Source organism: Loxodonta africana, chromosome 13 (assembly GCF_030014295.1).
Source record: "Loxodonta africana isolate mLoxAfr1 chromosome 13, mLoxAfr1.hap2, whole genome shotgun sequence".
Taxonomy (NCBI): domain Eukaryota; kingdom Metazoa; phylum Chordata; class Mammalia; order Proboscidea; family Elephantidae; genus Loxodonta; species Loxodonta africana.
Genome location: NC_087354.1, coordinates 46,544,066 through 46,568,216, shown reverse-complemented (window position 1 = coordinate 46,568,216; position 24,151 = coordinate 46,544,066). Strand labels below are relative to the sequence as shown.

Here is a 24,151-nt window from a genome sequence, read left to right as displayed (position 1 = left end):
TAAACTGAGGCCCACCTAACATATGCTCAGTATTTAAAATATATTAATTGGGCTAACAGACCTTCAAAGAAAAATATTTCGTCCTCCTACCTTGACAAAATATACTTTCCTAATGACAAATTTGAAGAATAATAGTAGAGCTATGGTTTCCATATAACTGAAAGTTAGTAAAATATCAAAAATGACTGAATTTAATCATTATTAAATGTCTGGCATTCTATTAATGGGCTAGCAGTGCTTGAATGAATAATAAAATAAAATACGCATAATTTATAATCATTCATGTATATATTCAATTTACACACTATTTCATAAAATTTGTCTACCTTTATTTCAACAAGATTGCAAATTATGTTGTTATAATAAAGACTTATACAAAAATTGTGTTCCCTCGGCAAAAATGCTAAATTAGACAATTGCTCTTAAACATTTTTTTATTAAACTCCATGTGGAAAAACTTATATTTGCTGAGGCAGTAGCAACTGGGCTTATCAATATAGTCCTTAAAACAGTACAAGTAGTCCCTGACGTAGGGATTCCACTCAGACAGCTCCTTTGTAAGTTGGTTCTGACGTAAATAGAATACCTCATTTTTTTCTTTTTTTAGTTTTCATTATTATTGCCTTTTATTACCAGTATCTTTATAAATCCAATCTTTATTTGTCGTTGGGAGTTGGGAACATTGCATATAGACTTACAGGTGTATTTTAACATTGCGTGTCCTACATATTACTAACAATAAGGTGTACAAAAAAAAAAAAGGTCATTAAATGCAATTTGTCATAATTCATGTATGTCATAAATTGGGGACTACCTTAGATTCCAAAAACAACCATAAATGTTATATATCATGTTCAAACAGTATAATGAGCTGATATGTAGCTAATTATTATCACAGAAATCATTACACAATATTCTAGTTTTTCCATATAAATTGCTATTGCTTATAGTTTTTTGTTTGTTTTTTAATTGTGCTTTAGGTGAAAGCTTACAGCTCAAGTTAATTTCTCATACAAAAGTTTATACGCATATTGTTTTGTGATATTAGTTACAATCCCCACAACGTGACAGCACACTCCCCCTTCCCACCTCGGGTTCCCTGTGTCCATTAGACCAGTTCCTGTCCCTTCCTGCCTTCTCATCCTGCTTTGGGACAGGAGCTGCTCATCTGGTCTCATATACCTGATTGAATTAAGAAGCACAGTCCTCACGTGTATTATTTTTTGTTTCATAGTCCTGTCTAATCTTTGTCTGAAGAGTGGGCTTCGGGAATGGTTTCAGTTCTGGGTTAACAGTACGTCCGGGGGCCATAGTTTTGGGGTTCCCCCAGTCTCTGTGGAACCATTAAGTCTTGTCTTTTTATGTGAATTTGAGTTCTGTTCTACATTTTTCTCCTGCTCTGTCGGGGACCCTCTGTTGTGTTCCCTGTTAGGGCGGTTCACTTAGAGTTTTCAACAACTCTTAAAGCAGTATCTAGCTTGACACTACTCAGAACGCCAGTGCATAAAATGCTTGTTGCTGGTTTATGATGAGATAGGAAGCTTGTGACAGAATATGTCCCTAAGCTCACTGTTTGGTTCAGCTGGTATTTTTTCATAGCAAGACTTTCTCAATGAAGGAAGCAGTATGTTGATTGACATTCTTTACGTAGCACTGGGAATCCTTGTAGTATTTCTTAAGTTCTTTCAAAATTTTCAATGCTGGGTATTATAAGGAAAACCAAAAATACTAATATTTTGTTCATTTGTCCAAATCTTTCTTCAGCTGAGACTCTGCCTTGATCTATAATCCCTATAAATAGAACTATTTGACTGTGAATCTTCTCCTTTATAGCCGTACAACCATTTCATTTCTTTGTTCTAATTTCTTTGTATTTTATAATATCACTTTTATTACATATTTTTTATGTAAGTTCTTTCAGTTTATCAACAAAAACATTTTCTCTGAAATTTAAAAATATCCATTTAATCCTTTTAAGATGACAGCAAACTTGGACCTGTTTGCTTTTTAAATAACCTTTTGCTATCATTATTAACAGCAAGCAACAATTCGTAGCAAATAATTACGGATAGCACAAATCATCATTTTGTGTTGCCTCAAAGACCCTGATTTGCCCTTTATTTGAGAATATTCTGCTGTTTCACGGAACTCTAGTCATTTTGTATCTGGTCCACATTTCATCTGATTGTGTTAAGAGCATTTCGCTGGCATTCCCAGTAAGTGTCTGCGACTGGTTCTGAGGTCAAATTTGATATGTGTTTCATCGAGCTGTTCTATCTGGGGACAGATCCAGAATATGTCGTGTGGAATCATTGAACCTTCCAAGGAATGTCACTGCTTCGGCACAGTTGAGGCCACACTTCCGTGGAAGAATTCAAATCGCACACCGCACACAGCACAGAGAACGCTTCCGTATTTTGGCCATTTTGGCTGACACGCTTTTTCCTGTACAGCCACGCTAGTGACATCAGCCTAGGGGTACCTTGACAGGTTTCACAGTCAGTGTCTACAATCGAAAGCTCTTTGTTTAGTTTCTCACTTAAATCAAAACCTTTACTTTTTACAAAAGGTGTAAAACCAATGAAATACTCCTGAATTTCAATTTTCGTTTTCTTCTCTCCCTGTAGTCTGACAACTCACATATAAGATGTGAGTCAGTCAGCATGGCCGTTGTCCCTGGTACCACCTAATTGAACTAAACGATAATCCCTTGTTCAATTTTTTATGCACAGTTTCTTCTGCTTTTTACCCACCAAGTTTATAGCCTCATTTGGAATTCTCCATCCCAGATAATTATTTGTTCCATCACTTTTTTTTTAATCTATCTTACATTTTTGGCTATTTAACATCCAAATTTAAAGTCATTTCTACTAAACTTAGAGATTTTAAACACATATTATGCCATTAGTGCCCTCCTCCCCCCTCCCCACAAAAACATTGTTTGGCTGAATACAGGGCACATAATTTTATTATTTTAAGAACATCCCCTCAACCTGGAATTGAAGCCATTCCTGGACACCACCTTCCAGCCAAACAATAGACAAGCCCGTAAGATAAACAATAACACCCGAAAGGAACGTGCTCCTTGGAACAATCAATCATACAAGATCAAAAGGGCAATATTTGCCCGAAAGCAAAGATGAGAAGGCAGGAAGGGGTAGAAAGGAAACGGGGAACCCAGGCCGGAAATGGGGAACCCAGGCCGGAAATGGGGAGAGTGCTGACACACCGTGGGGAATGAAACCAAGGCCATGAAACATTCTATGTACAAACTGTTGAATGGGAATCTAATTTGCTCTGTCAATTTTCACCTAAAGCAAAATTAAAAAAAAAAAAAAACCCTTCCATGTTTTCTATTGGTGTTTGTCTTTATTAAACACCTCTGTTGTTAGCTGTTTATTCAGTCCCTTTCTTTGATTCTAGTAATTGTTTTGGGTTTTTTTTTGGTGGGGAGGGGAGGTGGTGGGGTGGGCGTAGGTGAAATCCGCTCACTTTTACTATTTGCACTTTTAAAGAATGTAAGCAGATTGCCTCTTTCAAAATTTTTATTTCTTTTTTATTTTAGCCTTTTTCCCTGAGCTCCACTTGCGTAACTGCTCTATCAAGTTTGCCGGTTGTGCTCATTTTCAGTGATCTAAGGGGTGAAAAATGAAATCAAATATATTCAGTGTACGAAATGCAAATGTGTTTTCATCAAATTGTAAATTGTCAAAAAGTTAACTATCTTTTGAAGATGCGTGGAAATGATTTAGTTTTTTTAAATATCAAAATTACCTATTAAATTTAAAGAGAAAAAAAAAGAGACAAACTATAAATTATAAGAAAAATAGTGTAAGTTAAAATAAAAATTACTTCAGTAGACATGGAATTCTCAATTTAATATTTTAAAAATTCTAATGAAATCTTAAGTATTTTTACTAAACTAGAACTCCTTGTGATTCTAGAACATTCCATGTCGGCCTAGTTGGCCATGTAAGGAATGGTATCACACTTCCTTTACGTAACCTTTCCTGACGCCTTGACACATCACGTTTGCCGAATAACAATAACTGCTAACATTTATTAAGTGCTTATCACACGTCCTAACAGCCTTAAGAAGTAGAAGGGATTATCCATTTGGGGCGGGGGTTGAGGGTGGGAAAACAATCTAAGGACTCATCCAAGCGTATTCAGCTAGTGAGAGGGTTTGAACTCGGCTTTTCTCAGTCCAAGCAGACTTTCCTAAACATTACCAAACACTGCGGACTCCAGCCCCTGCCCCAGCCCAGGAAAGGTCCACAAGGCAGGGTCGACCCGTCAACTGTGTTTGAGCAGGATGATGGCCCCCAGGCCCAGGGTGTTGGCTGTCTTCGCACGGATGTCAAGTAACTACTTCTCCTGACTCCTTCAGGCCCTTGAGGCCGGGGTCCTGCAGGCCCAAGCTTGAGGGTCTACTGGCACAGGGTGGGGGCCAGAGACTGGCCTCATACTATGGCTGCTACAAAGACTGGCACACAGCTGTCTCCTGACCTAGCACGAGTGCGCCACCTGCAGGCCAGTAGGGGCTGCTCCTGAGTAGGAGAGCATCAGAGGAAGAGCAGAGCCGGAAGAAGCTGGGTCAGGCCCAAGGTGGGTGCCACGGAGAAGAAATCTGTGCCAGTGCATCCAGGAGAGACCTAGCCCCACTCTACCCTCCCCACCATCTTCTCAGTTACCCCTTCCACTGCTTCCCTTAGCACAGGGAACGTTCTGTCCAATGTCTAACCTCAGTCTCTCAGGCTGCAATGGAAGCCCTTTTCACCTCCGACAAGTAGCTGCTTCCCAGGGCTTCACAGAGACACAGCTCCCTGAGAAGCCATCAAGCAGTTCCTGTCCCCTTCCAGCCAGCCCTGTCCCTCATCCTTGACTACTGCTCAGGCCCGTTTCCCTGCCCTAGGACAGTACCTCCGTTTGTAGGGGAGGTTTGCGTGTGTCCAGAACCTCCTGCATAGTGTTCACACAACCCAAGGAGGCTAGGGTGGTTACTGTGCTTTCAGGTGAGGAAGCTGAGGCCCGGGGAGATGGTTTGACTGGTTCCAGAGAGAATTAGGAGCCCTGGTGGCAAAGTGGTTAAGAGCGCAGGCTGCTAATGAAAAGGTCGGCAGTTCAAATCCACCAGCCGCTCCTTGGAAACCCTATGGGGTAGTTCTGCTCTGTGCAATAGGGTTGCTATGAATACGAATCGACTCCACGGCACTGAACACAAGAGAGAATCAGGGACAGTCTAGGAACAGAGTAGAGACCTATTGATCCCAAGCCCAGGGCATTCCTCGCCAAGCCACTGTCCCCTTTGTGAAGCTTGAGTGTGGGACACACACCTATTCTTGTGTCCACCGGGGTGTGCTTGGGGATGCATGAGGCCCCGGGTGCACACTCAGGTACCATGTCCAGGTGTGTGAATGAATGAGACCATTGACCATCTATTTGCAAAGCAAAACAAAAGGACCTCACAAACCCCACACCTTACACAAACATGAACTCAAAATGGATCGCAGTCCTAAATGAAACTATAAAACTTCTAGAAGAAGAGATAGGAGGAAATATGTGTGACTTGGGGTCAGGCAAAGCCATCTTAGACACCAAAAGCATTATTTGTAAAAGAAAAAATTGATAAATTGGACCATTAAAATTAAAAAAGTTTGCAAAAGACACAGAGAATGAAAACACAAACCACAGACAGGGAGAAAATATTTACAAATCCCATCTCTGACAAAGACTTGTCTCAAGAATATATGAAGGGCTCAACGAAAGGAAAACAAATAACATAGTTAAAAAACGAGCCAAAGATCTGAACAGATACTTTACCAAAGAAGAAATGCAGATGACGACTAAACAGATGAAAATGTGCTGAACATCTTACATCATTCGCCTTAGGGTAATACAAAATAAAGCCACAATGAAACAATGTACTTAAAAAAAAAAGGCATTGAATAAATAAATTATGGTGTGTTTGGGCAAAAGCATACTCTCTAGCCTTCAAAATGTATATTTTGCATTTCAAAGTCACATGAAAAATCCTCATGGAACAATGTATTAAGCAAAAGAAACATGATTTAAAAATATATACAGTATTATCCCAAACTTGAAGATAAAGTGTGTGTGTGTGTATGTGTGTCTTAGACACATATTTTAAATAAAGACTGAATTACATAAAAATAAAATAGGGCTCATTTCTGGATATGGTGATTATAGGAGATTTCATTTTCTTCTTTTTACCTTTCAGAATTTTCCAGAATTGTTTTCCAAGATACATAGACGGTATTACTTCTGTACATGAATTGAGTAGAGAGAAAAAAATGAATGCACGTCTGAGCCGTAAGCCCTCCCTAACCAAGCAGCCTTTCTTATAGCTGGTGTCCTCCAGAGCTCGCAACATGACTCACACACTTACATTTGTCCTCCCAGTAGCCTATCCGGAGCCCCCTTTGACCCTTAGCTCTTGACACTGCCGACTCCCCTTCCTTCCGAGAACTCCATCCTTCTCTGGCTGCTCTCTGCCCTCTCCTCTGGCTGCTCCTTCTCCACCCTTTGCTGTCTGTCCTGCAGCCCCCACCTAGGATTGCCTTTCCACCCCTTTTCATTCCTGATCTTCTTTCTGTCCCTGTGGGATTTCATTCACATCAGTGGCAGCAGCAAAGGCACCCAAGACACCCACATCACTGTGTCTGGCCTAAAACTTTCTCACAAGCTCCAAATGTGTGCTTCGCATTCATTCATTCATTCACCCATCCATTCATTCATCCAACAGATGTTTATTGCATACCTATTTCGGGCACCCCTCCAGGCCATGGGAACCCCACAGTGACCACAACAGCTGAGGTCCTGTTCTCACAGACCTGCTGAGCTCAGGAGTCAGACAATAAACACGTCAACACATCAATGGACAGTGAACTTGAGAACCTGAGCCCCAGGACAGTTGTATGCACATTAAAGTTTGGGAACCACTGCTTTTCAGAGAGTCGTGGTGGCGCAGTGGTTAAGAGTTCCGCTGCTAACAGAAAAGTCAGCAGTTCAAATCTACCAGCCGTTCTTCGGGAGAAAGCTATGGCAATCTGCTCCTGCAAAGATGAAACCAAAAACAAAACAAACCAAACCTGTTGCGGTAGAGTCGATTCTGACTCATTGCAAACCCTATGGTTCTGAGTAGAACTGCCTCAGGGTTTCCAAGGAGTGCCTGGTGGACCCAAACTGCTGTGCTTTTGGTTAGCAGCGGTAGCACTTAACCAGGACGCCACCACAGTTTCCTCCACAAAGAAATCCTGTGGAGCAGTTCTACTTCGTCCTATAGGGTCCCTATGAGTTGGAATCCACTTGACAGCAATGGGTTTTTGTTTGCTTATTCTGCACCAAAAGATCCCTGGTGGTGCAATGGTTAAGTGCTCTACTGCTAACCAAAAGGTTTGTGGTTTGAACCCATCCAGCTGCTCTGAAGGAGAAAAGACCTAGAGATTTGTTTCCGTAAAGATTACACCCTAAAAAACCCTATGGGGCAGTTCTAGTTCTACTCTGTCCTGTAGGGTCACTATGAGTGGGAATTGATTCGATGACAGTGGGTTTGGTTTGGCTCTTCACCAGTGGTTCTCCAAGTTGGGCCCCAACAAGCAGCCCCAGCATTTCCTGGAAACTTGTTAGAAACGTAAATTCTCAGTCCCACCCCAGACCTGTGGAAGCAGAATCTCTCTGTGGGTCCCTGGGGATGCTGCCACAGCCCCTAAAGGGCTGCTTGAGTTTGGGGACCGCCTTGCATTTACCTTGAAATCTGTATTAGCTTCCTATTGCTGCTGTGACAAGTTCTCAAACCTTAGTGACTGAAAACCACACAACTTTATCGTCTTATAGTTCTGGAGGTCAGAGGTCTGATACCTGGTTTATCGGGCTAAGATCACGGCATAGGCAGGGCTGTGTTCCTTCTGGAGGCTGTGAGGGAGAATTTGTTCCTTGCCTTTTCCAGCTTCTGGAGGCTACCTGGGGGCATTGGCGGTTTGGTGGTAGAATTCTCACCCTCCAAGCAGGAGACAGCTGAATTTCTAGCCAGTGCACCTGACACACAGCCACCACCCGCCTGTCAGTGGAGGCTGGCCTGCTGCTATGATGCTGAACAGGTTTCAGTGGAGCTTCCAGACTAAGACAGACTAGGAAGAAAGGCCTGGTGATTTACTTCCAAAAATCAGCCAAGGAAAACACTAGGGAATCACAGAAATCCAAGCCACAACCGATCATGGGGATGCACAGGACGTGGTAGATGGGGATGCACAGGACGTGGTAGTGTTTTGCTCTTGTTTTGCATGGGGCCGCCACGAGGAAGGGGCCAGCTCAACGGCAGCTGACAACAGCAACAGCAAGGACAGAGGCTGCCTGCTCATGGCCACATGACTCCGACCTGTCTTTCTGTCATCACATCTGCTTTTCTGATTCTGACCCTCCTGTCTCTCTCTTACAAGGACGCTGTGATTACACTGGGGCCACCTGGATAATCCAGGGTGATCTCCCCATCTCAAGAGCCTTAACTCCATCACACCTGCAAAGCCCCTTTTGCACCCTCACATGGTTCTGGGGATTAAGGTGCAGACTGCTTTGGGGGCCATTATTCAGACTCTTACGGTGTCTCCAGTGCTCGGTGCCGCCCTGCCATGGAACAGATGTTCAGCAAGGTCTGCAGATAGAATGACTGAAGAAAGAAACCAGGAGTGGGTGAAGCCTCCACGCTGAGAGCCCTGGCCCAGCTGTGAGCATCTGTCCTGGTCCAGAGGTGACGAAACCCCACAATGCTCCTTAGCACCTTGGTCCTTGAATTTCAGTCGACAGGTGCAGTGGGCAGCAGGCAGGCGAGGCTCAAAACTGAGACTCTGATGGTTTCAATCCAGCCCCACAGGCAGCATTTACCAGGCATACGGAGGCCAGACCAGAAATTAGAAATTCGGAAGGGAGGTGGGCACTGGGGTGCCATCTAGGGTCACAAACAGAGCTTGGACTTTGGGTTCAAGTGTTGGCACTTGAACAAACCACTCAACCACTCTGACCCTCAGTTACCTCATCTGAGACGTGGGATGATAACATCAGCCCCACCAGGCTGCCTCAGGAATGGGAGATAATTGGAGTGGTGAGTGAGGGCAAAGATGCTGCTGCTGAAAAGATGGCTAAATGAGGAGCCAGTGCCCGAGCCTGGCAGGCGGGTGGGTGGGGTGCTGACTTGGCTGCAGGGTTGCCTGGCAACCAGCCCACTGGCTCCTAGCCTGACAGGACTGGGTGTGAATCAGGCCTCAGTATTCACATGGCCTTCCCTCTTCTGTGATTCACTGGCTCCCTTTAGTCATTCATTATAGAGGAGCTGAGCTCAGAGAAGGGAGGACTCATTAGGGCCTTGATTGTCCTGGGGCCTCCCTGAGCATCCCAAGGTGGGGCAGAAAATGCTCAGATCTTGATGAGGAAGCCTGGCCTCCAGCAGTCCCTGACTCTTTAAGCCTCAGTTTCCCCATCCATAAGCAGGGATGATGCAATCTGTCCCATCTCCCAATTGGCGCTTGGTGGTGTGGATCTGCCAGGGAAGCGAAGGTATAAGGTGGGCACAGGCTAGGAGAATGGAGGGACTGAAGGTGCCAGCAATAGAATGAAGCTCTGCCTGGAAACTTCTGATCTGGGGGTTTTGATGTCAGCCTGAGAAAGGGTTGTTGGTCACTAATCAGACCCGGGAATATTATGATAAAGACACTAATGTTCTCTAATAAGGACACCAACTTGAGGCTAAATAAAATATTTACCCACCCCTCGATTACCTTCTGCTTCTCTTCAGCAAGTCCTTCCCCAGGCTGAAATATTTAGCAGGGATTTCAGAAGCATTCTCAAGCGTGGCTGTGGTTCGGAAAGTTACTTGCTGGTGAGGAAGGCTGTGACAGCGGCTCTTAGCTAACTTCCACTCTGTTGGGGGCAGAGACAATCCACGAGGCACCGTCAGACCAGAGGGTTAGAAGAAGACAGTGCACTGGATCTTTGAAAAAACTAAACCCAACCCACTGCCATCCAGCCGATTCTGACTCATGGCGACCCCGTGTGTTACAGAGTAGAGCTGCTCCATACAGTTTTCTTAGCTGTAGTCTTTATGGAAGCAGATTGCCAGGCCTTCTTTCATGGTGCTCCTGGGTGGGTTCAAACCGCCAACCTTTAGATTAGTAGTCAAGGGAAAACTGTGTCACCAGGGACCTATGGATCTTTAAAAGGAAACAAAATAAGCCTTTTAGAGTAGGTGTGAGACAGGCTGGACCCAAAGGAATTTCTAGCATACCTGTCAGATGTTGTTAGCTGCCAGCCAGTCGGCCCATCTGCCTTCGAAACAGTTATACAAAAATTGGGGGGAGGAAGGCCCCCCCAGCAGAGCGGATGGCAGACTGATGCATTCCTTAATTCATGGACGACCCAGGCAGGTGACTTGCCTGTTTTAGATCTGACGTTTCCTAGGATAGCTAACAGATCTCTGCGGTGCCTTCTGGTCTAATGTGTTCCACTATGTGAAATTGACTAGCAGTACTCCCTATTTCCCAAATGAACAGTGGACAAAGTGCCTGCTCCCAACATTATTTGAATAATCCCATTTTTGCTTCAGGGGTGTGATCCCGTGAAAGCCTCAAGATTGGCTTGTTAATGGGAATTGGAGTCATATTTTGAATGTTAGCTATAGGGTATATACGGTAAAACCTTTGAAAGCCGGGACCTGTGGAAGGCAGAAACCTGTCAGAGCAGAAAAACTAGACTATTTTCCACGAATAGAGAGTGACAGAAAAGTGGTAAGACTGCACCCATCAAAGGCAGAAGACAAACTTGCAAGACCCAGACAGACAAGGCAATCTCGTCGAGTTCCGGCTCTCACAGTTTTCCCTCACTGTACTGGGGTGACTCTCAGAGCAGACATGCTTTAGGAAAAATGGCATGTGGATTTGTTTAATTTTTGAAAATCTAAATGTACCCTCTGGTTAAGAGAGGCAGGAGTCTCTGGGTGGTGCAAACAGTTAACTCACTCAGCTGCTAACTGAAAGGTTGGAGGTTTCAGCCCACCAGTGGTGCCTTGGAAGAAAGCCCTGGAGATCGACTTCCAAAGGATTAGCCGTTGCAAACCCCATGGAGCACAGTTCTACTGTGACACACATGGGTCACCATGACCGGGGTCAACATCAGTCTGGGGCGACTCGACAGCAGCTGGTTGTAACACAGTAAGTGAGAGTACAAACTTTGGACCGGCCCTGGTTTGGAGGCCCAGCTGTGTGGCCCCGGGCAAGTCACAGCCTCAGCTTTCCAATCTGTAAAATGGGCCTAATGAAAGACATGGTTTTGGTGAGCCTTAAACGAGGTGTTGGGCATATGAAGCTCCTGGCACCTGGCCTGTAGTAAGTGCTTGGTAAATGCTGGTTATTATTATCACTTTAAGGAGCCCTGGTGGCACAATGGTTAAGTACTCAGCTGCTAACTGAAACGTTGGTGGTACAAACCCATCAGTGATTCCAAGGGAGAAAAGACCTAGTGATCTGCTCCCATAAATATTGCAGCTTAGGAAACCTTGGTAAGCCATGGTATTTCCAATCTCCTCATGTGCATGCGAAAGCTAGACAATGAGTAAGGAAGACTGAAGAAGAATTGGTGCCTTTGAATTATGGTGTTGGCAAAGAATATTGAATACACCATGGACTGTCAGAAGAACAAACAAATCTGTCTTGGAAGCAGTATAGCCAGAGTGCTCCTTGGAAGCAAGGATGGTGAAATTTTGTCTCGAGTACTTTGTACATGTTACCTGGAGGGTCCAGTCCCTGGAGAAGGACATCATGCTTGGTAAAGTAAAGGGTCAGTGATAAAGGGGAAGATCCTTAACGAGACGGATTGACACAGTGGCTGCAATGATGGGCTCGAACCTAACAACCATTGTGAGGATGGCGCAGGACCGCACAGTATTTAGTTCTGTTATACATAGGGTCACTAAGAGTCGGAACCCACTCAACAACACCCGACAAGGACAGGAAACCCTATGGTGCAGTTCTACTCTGTCCTCTAAGGTTACCATGAGTCGGAATTGACTTGATGGCACAGAACAAACAACAATTATCACGTTAAATCCTCAAGTCAGAGCAAAGCCTTCCCCCTTCTGCTAGATGTTGTCTGTAAATATGGATGTCCATGCCTTGAGCAGATAGTGTGTGTCATAGGGCTCATCAGCCGTCTCCTGGTCAGGCAGGCCTGCAGCGCCAGGCCAGCCCTGAGGGCAGCAGCAAGGGCACTCTGGCTGCCCTTCGAAGGCTCCTGAGCTGGGTGGGGCCCAAGAAAACAGCCAGGTTTCCTCCAGCCTTTCCTGAGAACACAACTTCAAAACGTCCACAGCCCGACTTTTCTAAGCTTCAGCCCCAGTGCCAAGTCCCTCTTCCCTGGGGTCAGTATCCCAGCCTAGCCCTATTTCTAGAAGTATCCTCCCCCACCCAGCCTGCCGCTGAGGAGGTTCTGAATAGCATTAGGTCACGACCTCTCCTCTCCACCTAGGGGAAGATCCAAAAACAGAGAGGTTAGAAAGACCTTACCCTTGGCTGAGACCCACCTAGGTTTAGCTCTCAGCTCCGCCCTTCTCTAGCTGTGGACCCTCAGCACTTTTCCCTACCCCTCAGTGTCCCCACCTGTAAAATGGGGAAACAATACTGACTCCACAGGTATTATTACTGAATAGAACGATGTCCAGTAACATGAGGCTCGGGGCCTGAAGTACCTGAAAGCTCTCCAGGAATGTGTGTCCCCTTCCTCTCTGGCCCCACAAGGAGGGTACACGGAGCTTAGCAGGTTGGGGGCGCCTGGTGGGTGAATGTGTGGAGCAGGGGGCTTATCTAAAGTGCTCTCAGGGCCTCCCTGGCTGTGAAATAGCTATGGGCCCTGGTCTGAATGCCACTGTTTGTCTGCAGCTCCGGTCTTCTTTGAAATGCAGATGCTCCAGGGAGATGGCCCACTTTAAGACCTGTGCTCATTTACACCTGTGCTTGAATAGGCGTCTTCAAGAACCTTCCCTGAACACAGGGCTAATAATGATAGTAATTAGAATCATTATATCCTCAGATCAAAATGAATTGCACAAACTGTGTCCCAACAATACCAGAAATCAAAAAAAGAATCACCCACAATCCCCCAAAACCCATTAACGAGCATTTCTGCTTTTTCTCTTTTCCAATCCCCCTCCGGCCCTGGGACACACACGGATACAGTTGTTCCACAGCTGGGAGAGTGCCCGACCAACATAATTCCGCACTCATCACTACATCAGCAGTGTTTTTCTGTGTTGCAATAGAGTCCTCACAATAAGCTTTTAAAATGGGTGTGCTGTTGTTTACTTCACCAGTGTGGTAGAGCCGGACACTTAGGTGGCTTCAAGTTTCCTGCAATTGGACAGAATGATGGAACTTTGTTCAAAGAGCTTTTATAAGGCTGAGGATGATTTCCTTAGGACAAGCTCTCAGGTGAAGGATTGCTGGGTTAAACTGATGGACATTTCTGTGACTCTTGAAAGAGAGGGGAGTAAAGGTTTTGCCTGGGGCTTGCAGAGCTGGGGATCAGGGAAGAACTTTCTGGTCACGTTCACGGGGCAAAGTTTGGCCTGGGACAATTCTGAAAGGCCTTTAGTTCCGGAGAAGAGGCAGCAGCTTCAGACAGAGAGCAGATGTCCAGGCTGCCCAGAAGGAGCCCCCATCCCACCCCCAGTATCTGGCTCAGCCTCAGTAAATCCAGCATCTGCAGCGTCCATGCCTGGTGCTGGGCTCGGGGAGGAGGAGAAAACCAGGAATGATATGATATCTCTCAAATGTTGTCTTCACTCCGTTTTGAGGCCTGGCTAGAATCTGGTCAGTCCCAAGGAAAAGGTGACCAATGTATAATTGATGGAGTCCCTGGGTAGTGCAAATGGACAATGAGCTTGGCTGCTAACCAAAAGGTTGTAGATTCAAGTCCACCCAGAGGTACCTCGGAAGAAAGGCCTGGTGATCTACTTCCAAAAGATCAGCCATTGGAACCCCTATGGAGCACAGTTCTTTTCTGGCACACATGGAGATAACCATGTGTAGGGGTCTACTCTCTGGGTTTTCAATGGCTGATTTTTCAGGAGTAGATGGCCCAGCCTTTCTCTCGAGGCACCTGTGGGTGGACTTGAACCTACAAACTTTAGGTTACATCCAAGTGCATTAACCTCTAAATCCCCTTCGTCATCTCTATCAGCTCTCTCCTGTAAGTCACCCCAAATAAACCCTCTACCTACATTAAAAAGTGTGCTTCTTCACTAATGTAGCTGCAAGACCAGCCCCTAGTGCTGTGCCTACAAGCAGGCAGATACCTGAGCCCCTCCTGCAAAGGAACTGCGGGCCCTCAGCTGCTGTAAAGATGCTGCCAGGGCCTGGGAACCCAGCATCTGAGCCAGAGGCAGCTGTGCACACACCACACACCCACTGGTCCCTTCAAGGACATCTCTGCTGCTCTCCAAGCATCTTTACTCCTTGGGTCAAATGACCCTGCAGGCCCTTTGGGATTCTCTGGATCTCAATGGGTGCTGACCCCCAGAGAGCCCACCTGGCACAGGGCAGGCCTGGCAGCTTCCTTCAGGTGCCTGAGTGATGGGCTGGCCCTCTTGGTCTCTCTCCTGGCAGGCAGTGACCTAGCTCCTGAGCTAGGCTCCTTGGCCTGGCCCTGACCTAGGGGAGTCCCAGACAAGGTGAACCACATCTCCCTCTCAGCTTCCTCCCCACCACACACCTTCTTTATGGGCCAGGTTCTCACAGGCTACCGCTCTCAGTCTCTGGACAGGACCCCTGATTAGGGGTCCTCTACCCCAGGGGCATTTGCCCAGAGGGTCTGGGCTCTCAACATGGAAGGCAAAGATCTGCAGCTTCCCCGGCAAAGGGCTGTGGGACATCAGGACTGGGGCATTGGAAGAGGAGCAGAGTTTACAGGAAAGACGAGCAGGAAGAAGAGTTGCTTTCTCTGAACACATTCTCTGAAAGGGGTGTCTTTTCCATAGAGCCCCCCGGACGCAAAGATGTTAGAGGAAGGGGGGTGAAGGGTGCCACTGAAACATCACGTCCGACCACGAGACGGTAGGAAAGGGGGTTAAAGTTGGTGCGGTCTCCCACTCAGTGCCCCCAGCCAGGCTCCCATGTGGCCTCAGTCTCCTTTCTTCTCCACAGACATCCAGATGGGAGAAGATGCTGGAGGAAGCTCTGAGCAGGCAGCTGAGACAGGTGAGAAATGGAGGAAAAACCAAAGGAGGAAACTGGCCTTGCTGGACCCCATTGCTACCAGTAGGAGGAAAGCACTGTCCGCCATAAAGATACGTCCATGTCCTAATCCCCAGAACCTGTGAGCGTGACCTGATTTGGAGAAAAGGTCTTTGCAGATGTGATTTGTTAAGGATGTTGAGATGGGTTTAGGGTGGGCCCCAGATGCTATGACAGGCGTCCTTATGGGAAGACACACAGAGGAAAGGAGGCCACGTGAAGATGGAGGCAGAGGTTGCAGTCACGCAGCCACAAGCCAAGGACACGAGGAGCCAGCAGAAGCTGGAAGAGGCAAGGTACCGTTCTTCCCTAGAGCCTGCTGAGAGAGCACGGCCCTGCTGACCAGTCTGAGGCTGCTCTTGAACGCAGCGTAGGGCACGTGGGATCCTCTCTCCTTATGCTTGTTGTTGTTAGGTGCCGTCAAGTCAATTTCAACTCATAGTGACCCCATGTGACACAGTAGAACTGCCTTATAGGGTTTTCTAGCCTGTAATCTTTACAGGAGGAGATCACCAGGTCTTTCTCCCTCGGAGCAGCTGGGTAGGTTTGAACTGCCAACCTTTTGGGTAGCAACTGAGTGCTTAACTCTTGTGGCACCAGGGCTCTTTTCCTCATGTCTAGCTGATCTTATCAAGCTCTGGTTGCACAGATGACTTGCCTACCTGTCTGCACAACCTCAACAGCTTTCCCTTTAACAACTTAGGTCTGAGGGGAAAAGGTAACCTAGACTGAGAGGAACACACACACCCCTTTACAGAATGCACAGCCACAGAAAAACCCAATACGGCAAGGTGTCCAACAGCAGGATTTGGTATCCATAAAAAGGGCCTTAGGGATCATCACCTGCAACCCACTGACTTGCAAAGGGGGAAACAGAAAGGGGCAGAGACTTGCCCAAGGTCACAGAGCTAAGCAGAGGATAGAGCCTAGCTCTCTGGACTCCCAGCCCAGGGCTTCTCCCATTGTCTGCATGCTGGGCAAACAAGGCAAAGCAGGGCACAGGGGGTGAGCAGAGAACCTGGGGGCTGCAATCTGGGGCCAAGAAAGTGTCCTGCCCACCTCCCCACCTGGGTCTGGGGGTGTTGTCTGAGGACTGGATTTTCCAGAGTGGATTTTCTGGGAGGATGGGGGGGAGTGGGCAGGCAGTAGCTACGACCTCCTCCTTCAGCACCTGGGGGATAGCCCCAGAGGCTGGATGCCAGGAGCCAGACGGTTCTGTTTTGACCTCTGTGTGTCTTCATATGCTATCACGGTGCCCACTGGGTGGTGGAGGTCAGCCCAGCACCTTCCAGTCTGGGGGCTTGTGACCCGGGAAGGGGAGCTGCAGGAGAGTCAGAAGCAGCAAGGACCACGGCCCTGGGCACTCCAGAGAGAGGGTGGAACTGATGACAGGGACGAAGAATAGCCGGGAACCTCTCCCACCCGGGAAGAGAACATTGTGGGGTGGGGCTGCGCGTCCCCAGTTGTTTTGTCTCCTTCCGTGTGCTCCACCCCACGCATTTTTCTGAGGCCACAGGCTCAGTGGCCCTGCCCTCTAGAAGGCCTCGGGGCTCCCAGCTCTCATTCTCTGCCGGTGGAGGGCATGGGCGTGGGGTATATCAGCCGAAGGGTACAGGGGGTGAGGGGGCCTATGCGCACGTCCTGGCTCCCCGTGAGCGCATGGCCTTAATTGCACCTCAGGCTGGGAGTGGTGAGGTGACCCTTTGGCGGTCACGGAGGCCCGGGGAGGTGGCACTTTGTTGGGTACAGGCCCCGCGAGGGGAGGGACGCCCACTACCTTCGGCTCCTCCCCCGGGGCCGCTCCGCCCTGCGCGGGAGGGGACCGGGAGCTGGAACTCGAGAGGGTAGGCGCACTGACCCGTCCGGCCAGGTGCAGCCTCCGAGTGTTTGGGGGCTGCTGCGGCCCCAGAGAAGTGTTCCTATCTCCAGCCGACCTGGGCCCTCTCCACTGGACCCCCGTGACCCTCGGAACCCAGGTAACCGAGGGCGGGACTCCTTGGCCAGCGGCCGCCCGCCAGTCCCCTAGCCACGCGCGTCCTCTCGCCCCGCCCGGTTCACGCTCACCCTCTCCCCGAGCTGCCGCCGCTCTTGCTCCCTGGAGCCCGGGTGGTGGCTCCGAGGGCGGGTCTTGGAAAGTTTGCGCCGGGACCGCGACTGCGGGTGACATGCAGCCGCCCGCCCCTCACCCGGCACCCCTCTGCCCAGCCCAGCACCCCTCCGCCCAGTTGTCCTGCGGCGCCGGGTGCCGGTGCGACGGTGGGCGCCGCTGTGGATGGAGAAGGGTCTCCGCAGCGATGGGATGATTGCCTTCTCACTTTTCCAGTCTCTTACTTTTCAGAAAGTTCGCGTCCTTACCCCCCGCCCCCATCCCTTTAAAACAAACTCCTTAGGTGGGGACTGCAGAGTTGGCGATTTCTTAGGGGATGTTTACATTGGCGCTTTCCGCCTCCTCGGACCAGATATACCCTCCGACTCTGGGCCGAGCGAGACTAGGTGCGGACCAGGGGCCACGGGGGTTCCCACCTTTCTGCCCCTCCTCGCAGCGGGCCACCGCCGAGCTGGCCATCCATGCGCCCCACCAGCCTTTCTCAAGCACGGTCAGAGGGCGCGGGGGAGAGGGTGGGCCACAGCTCGCAGGACAGAGGGCAAGAGCGCAACAAACCCTTGTTGCTTTCAGCAGAAGGGGCTTCTTCCAGGCCAGGTTGGGTGGAGGGCTCAGGTCAGCGTGGGGATGGAGCAGGAAGACAAAAGGGGGGAGGTCGGTGGACTTGAGAAGAGCCGGTATTACTAACAGGAGCACGTTCCTGATTGCATTTTACTCCCACAACAAACACACGAGGTAGTAGGTGTTAGTCCATTGGCGGATGAGAAAGAAATAAGACTCAAAGAGGTGAAGTAATTTGCTGGAGAAAGATGGTAGGTCTGGATCTCCAGCCACAGTCTTCCAGAACCAGAAGGCTCCTGCTATGCCCGTAGCTCAACAGGGTTGGCTGCTGCTTCTGCCTTCCTTGAGGTTCTTCCCGAGAAAGGGGTGAGCCAGGAGAGGGCACCTCCCAAGCAGAAATAAAATCTGGTCAGGAATCTCTGAGAGAGAGCCAGCTCCTTGCTAAGTAACTGGAGCAGCACGAGGGCAGGGGCCGGCATTGTTCTGTGCCCTAGCCGTAGTGTCTGCACACAGAAGGTGCTCCTAACAAGGGAATGAAGTGACCTGAAGCTGCAGAGATTCTTTCCCTTGCTGAGCAGAGAGGGCACTCGACAAAGTTGGACCAGAAAGGTGCCCCAGCCCCCACCACTGCAGCTCCTTGACCTCTTTTTTCACTTGGAGCAGTGTTTTGTTTTGTTTTTAAACCAGTGGTAGGTACATCCAAAGTCCCGTGTGTTTTTCCAGACACACACACTTTTTTTTTTTTTGAACATTTTGTCGGGCTTTGGATGAAAGTTTATATAGCAAATTAATTTTCCGATCAGTAATACATACACAAATTGTTCTGTGACATTGGTTGCAACCCTCCCTATGTGCCAGCACCCACCATTTCCTCCCTGGGTTCCCCGTTTCCATTCTTCAGGTGTCCCTGTCCCTCCCCGCCTTCTCATCTTTGGTTTTGGGAAAATGTCGGAAACTATACGGAAAAATAGTTGATTGTTCTAAGGAGCACATTCTTGACAGGTGTTATTGTTTATTTTATTATGTGGCTGAAAGGTGGCCTCCAGGAGTGTCTTCGATTTCAAGTTAGAAGGTTGTCTTAGGACAATCAATAGTCTTGGGGGTTCCTCCAGCGTCTTTCGGACCAGTAAGCCTGGTCTTTTTTAGTTTGAATTTTCTTCTACATTTTTTACCCATTCTAACTGGAACCTTCTATAGTGATCCTGATCACAGTGGTCAGTAGTGGTAGCCAGGCACCATGTAGTTCTTCGGGTCTCAGAAGAGTCTTCGGTTTTCTTCATTCCCTTTTGTTCCAGGCAGGAAGAGACCAATAGTTGTTTCTTAGATGGCCACTCGCAAGTTTTTAAGACCCCAGAAGCTACTCACCAGACTAGGATATAGAACGTTATCTTTATGAACAGTGTTTGCCAATTAATTTAGATGTCCCCCAAGACCAGGGTCCTTAGCCTTCAAGTTAAGTAGTTCAGTCCCAATGTCTAAGTAGTTTCTGTAACTGTTCTCCATATATGCTCTGTTTTATACATATCAGCGTACATGGCGGCGTTTACAAATACACATGTAGAAATATCCACCACAGCCATACCTGTGTATGTACGTGGGTGTACTTCTGTCTGACCACCCTCACCCGTTTTGTATGCATATTTACCTGTGTATCTACTCATAAATTATTGTTTGTTATTACTTTGTTGCAGGATCGTGTATGTAATAGCATTTACCATAAACCAAAACCTGTTGCCGTCAAGTCAATTCCGACTCATAGTGACCCTATAGGCCAGAGTAGAGCTGTCCCATAGAGCTTCCAAGGAGTGACTGGTGGATGTGAACTGCTGACATTTTGGTTAGCAGCCATAGTTCTTAACCACTACGCCACCAGAGTTTCCAGCATTTACCATAGTTGTTCTTTATTCGTGTGTGCCTTTCAGCGTCTTCCTTTGCGTTGGTAACCTTGTGCTGACTTCTGCCATGTTGTGTATTGCCTTTCCCTTCACCAGAATTAACACTTGTCTACTATCTAGTTAGCGATTCTCCCTCCCTCCCCCTGCCATCCCTGGTAACCATCAAAGAATGTTTCTTTCTGTGTGAGAACCTATTCTTAACTGTTTATAATAGTGGTCTCATATAATATTTGTGCTTTTGTGATTGACTTATTTCACTCAGCATAAAGTCCTCCAGGTTCATCCATGTCGTGAGATTTTTCACGGATTCATCCTTATTCTTTATGGTTGTGTAGTATTCCATTGTGTGTATGTACCACAGTTTGTTTATCCATTCATCCATTAATGGACATTTAGGCTGATTCAATCTTTTTGCTATTGTGAACAACGGTACAGTGAACATGGGCGTACATATGTTTATTCTTTTTTTTTTTAATAATTTTTATTGAGCTTTAAGTGAACGTTTACAAATCAAGTCAGTTTGTCACATATAAGTTTATATACACCTTACTCCATACTCCCACTTATTCTCCCCCTAATGAGTCAGCCCTTCCAGTCTCTCCTTTCGTGACAATTTTGCCAGTTTCTAACTCTCTCTACCCTCCTATCTCCCCTCCAGACAGGAGATGCCAACACAGTCTCAAGTGTCCACCTGATAACAAGTAGCTCACTCTTCATCAGCATCTCTCTCCTACCCGTTGTCCAGTCCCTTCCATGTCTGATGAGTTGTCTTCGGGGATGGTTCCTATCCTGGGCCAACAGAAGGTTTGGGGACCATGACCGCCGGGATTCCTCTAGTCTCAGTCAGACCATTAAGTCTGGTCTTTTTATGAGAATTTGGGGTCTGCATCCCACTGATCTCCTGCTCCCTCGGGGGTTCTCTGTTGTGCTCCCTGTCAGGGCAGTCATCGGTTATGGCTGGGCACCATCTAGTTCTCCTGGTCTCAGGATGATGTAAGTCTCTGGTTCTTGTGGCCCTTTCTGTCTCCTGGGCTCATAGTTATCGTGTGACCTTGGTGTTCTTCATTCTCCTTTGCTCCAGGTGGGTTGAGACCAATTGATGCATCTTAGATGGCCGCTTGTTAGCATTTAAGACCCCAGATGCCACATTTCAAAGTGGGATGCAGAATGTTTTCATAATAGAATTATTTTGCCAATTGACTTAGAAGTCCCCTTAAGCCATAGTCCCCAAACCCCCGCCCTTGCTCCACTGACCTTTGAAGCATTCAGTTTATCCCAGAAACTTCTTTGCTTTTGGTCCAGTCCAGTTGAGCTGACCTTCCGTGTATTGAGTATTGTCCTTCCCTTCACCTAAAGTAGTTCTTATCTACTAACTAATCAGTAAATAACCCTCTCCCGCCCTCCCTCCCACCCTCCCTCTCTCCCCTCCTCGTAACCACAAAAGTATGTGTCCTTCTCAGTTTATACTATTTCTCAAGATCTTATAATAGTGGTCTAATACAATATTTGTCCTTTTGCCTCTGACTAATTTCGCTCAGCATAATGCCTTCCAGGTTCCTCCATGTTATGAAATGTTTCACAGATTCCTCACTTTTCTGTATCGATGCGTAGTATTCCATTGTGTGAATATACCACAATTTATTTAGCCATTCATCCGTTGATGGACACCTTGGTTGCTTCCAGCTTTTTGCTATTGTAGACAGAGCTGCAATAAACATGGGTGTGCATATATCTGTTCGTGTAAAGGCTCTTATTTCTCTAGGGTGTATTCCGAGGAGTGGGATTTCTGGGTTGTATGGTAGTTCTATTTCTAACTGTTTAAGATAACGCCAGATAGATTTCCAAAGTGGTTGTACCATTTTACATTCCTACTAGCAGTGTATAAAAGTTCCAGTCTCGCCAGAACCTTACCAGCATTTGTTGTTTTCTGTCTTTTTGATCAGTATCGTTTTTCCAGGAGGGAGATGATATATCATTGTAGTTTTGATTTGCATCTCTCTAATGACGAAAAAGAAGAAACCCCTCAACAGTAGCTGCAACAATGGTCTCAAACCAAGCAATAATTTTTAGGATGGCATGGGACTGGACAGTGTTTTGTTCTGTTGCACATAGGGTCGCTATGAGTTGGAACCAACTTGAGGGCACTTAATAGCAACAACAACAACAATGGCTAATGATCTTGAGCCTTTCTTCCTGTGTCTGTTAGCCACTTGAATGTCTTCTTTGGTGAAGTGTCTGTTCATGTCCTTTGCCAATTTTTTAATTGGATTGTTTGTCTTTTTGTTGTTGAGGTGTTTGTCTTGGTCATCTAGTGCTGCTGTAACAGAAACACCACAAGTGGGTGACTTTAACAAAGAGAAGTTTATTCTGTCACAGCCCAGTAGGCTAGAAGTCAGAATTTAGGGCACTGGCTCCAGGGGAAGACTTTCTTTCTCTGTCACCTCTGGAGGAAGGTCCTTGTCGTCAGTCTTCCCTTGGTCTGGGAGCATCTCAGCAGAGGAACTTCGGGTCCAGAGGATGCGCTCTGCTCCTGGCGCTGCTTTCTTGGTAGTATGAGGTCCCCCCTCTGTGGTCGCTTCTTTTTCCTTTTTATCTCTTGAGGAAAACTCCCTTTACCTAGGATCAGGGATTATAAAGGTGTTATAATCCCACCCTAATCCTCTTTCACATAAAATTACAATCACAAGATGGAGGACAACCACACAATACTGAGAATCATGGTCTAACCAAGTTGACACATGTTTTTGGAAGACACGATTCAACCCATGACAGTGTTAAAGTTTTCTGTAAATTTTAGAGATGAGACCCTTCTCGAATATGTCATAGCCAAAATTTTTGTCCCGGTGTGTAGGTTCCCTTTTTAAAAAACGTTTTTAATGGAGTCTTTTGATGAGCACAAGTGTTTAATTTTTAGGAGATCCTGGTTGTCTAGTTTATCTTCTGCAGTTTGGCGTTTTTAGTTATGTTTGGCAATCGATTTTTGCTGTATATTAGGTCCCCTAGCATTGTTTTCCTTCTATGATCTTTATAGTTTTAGGTTTGACATTTAGGTCTTTGATTCATTTTGAGTTAGTTTTTGTGTATGGTGTGAAGTACGGGTGTTTCATTTTTCTGCAAATGGATATTCAGTTTTGCCAACACCATTTGTTAAAGAGACTTTCTCTTACCATTTAATGGATTTCAATCCTTTGTTGAAGATCAGCTGTCCATAGGTGGATGGATTTACTTCTGGGTTCTCAATTCTGTTCCACTGGTCTATGTGTCTGTTGTACCAGTACCAGGCTGTTTGACTACTGTGGCTGTATAGTAGGTTCTGAGATCGGGGAGTGTGAGGCCCCCTACTTTGTTCTTCTTCAGTAATGCTTTGCTTATCTGTGGTCTCTTTCCTTTTCATATAGAGTTGGTGATTAGTTTTTCCATCTCATTAAAGAATGTTGTTGGAATTTGGATCAGGATTGCATTATATGTCTAGATTGCTTTGGGTAGTATTGACATTTTCACAATGTTAAGTCTTCCTATCCATGTGCATGGTATGTTTTTCCATTTATGTAAGTAGGTCTCTTTTGGTTTCTTGCAGTAGTGTCTTATAGTTTTCTTTGTATAGTCTTTTACTGCCCTAGTTAGGTTTATCCCTAAGTATTTTATCTTTTTGAGGGCTACTGTAAATGGTATTGTTCTCCTGATTTCCTTTTCAGAAGTTCTCTTGGTTAATGTAGAGGGATCCAACTGATTTTTGTGTGTTGATCTTGTGTCCTGCCACTTTACTGAATTCTTCTATTAGTTCCAGTAGCTTTCTTGGGTCTCTGGGATTTTTTGTGTATATGATCATGTCATCTGCAAATAGAGATAGTTTTAATTCTTCCTTATCAATTTATATGCCCTTTATTTCCCTTTCTTGCCTTATTGCTCTAGCTAGGACTTCTAGTACAATATTGAATAAGAATGGTGATAAAGGGAGTCCTTGTCTGGCTCCTGTTCTCAAGGGGAATGCTTTCAGTGTCTGTCTATCAAGAATAATGTTGGCTGTTGGTTTTGTATATATACCCTTAATTGTGTTGAGGAATTTCCTCCCTATTCCTATTTTACTGAGAGTTTTATCAGGAATGGTTATTGGACTTTATCAAATGCCTTTTCTGCATTGATTGAGATGATCATGTGATTCTTGTCCTTAATTATTATTTATGTGGTGGATTACCTTGATTGATTTTCTAGTGTTGAACCATCCTTGCATACCTGGTATGAAGCCCACTTGGTCGTGATGTTTTATATATATACATATATGTATATATGTATATATG

General features: G+C 46.5%; 1 protein-coding gene across 1 annotated transcript in view; it reads left to right on the top strand.

The window, feature by feature from the left end:
* The first annotated feature begins 17,152 nt into the window (after positions 1 to 17,152).
* PAQR5 (progestin and adipoQ receptor family member 5) overlaps positions 17,153 to 24,151 on the top strand; it is a 98,515-nt gene continuing 91,516 nt past the window's right edge. The window contains exon 1 of the mRNA XM_064267330.1: positions 17,153 to 17,269. The gene's annotated coding sequence lies outside the window, so the exon portion shown is untranslated. The remainder of the gene's footprint in view (positions 17,270 to 24,151) is intronic.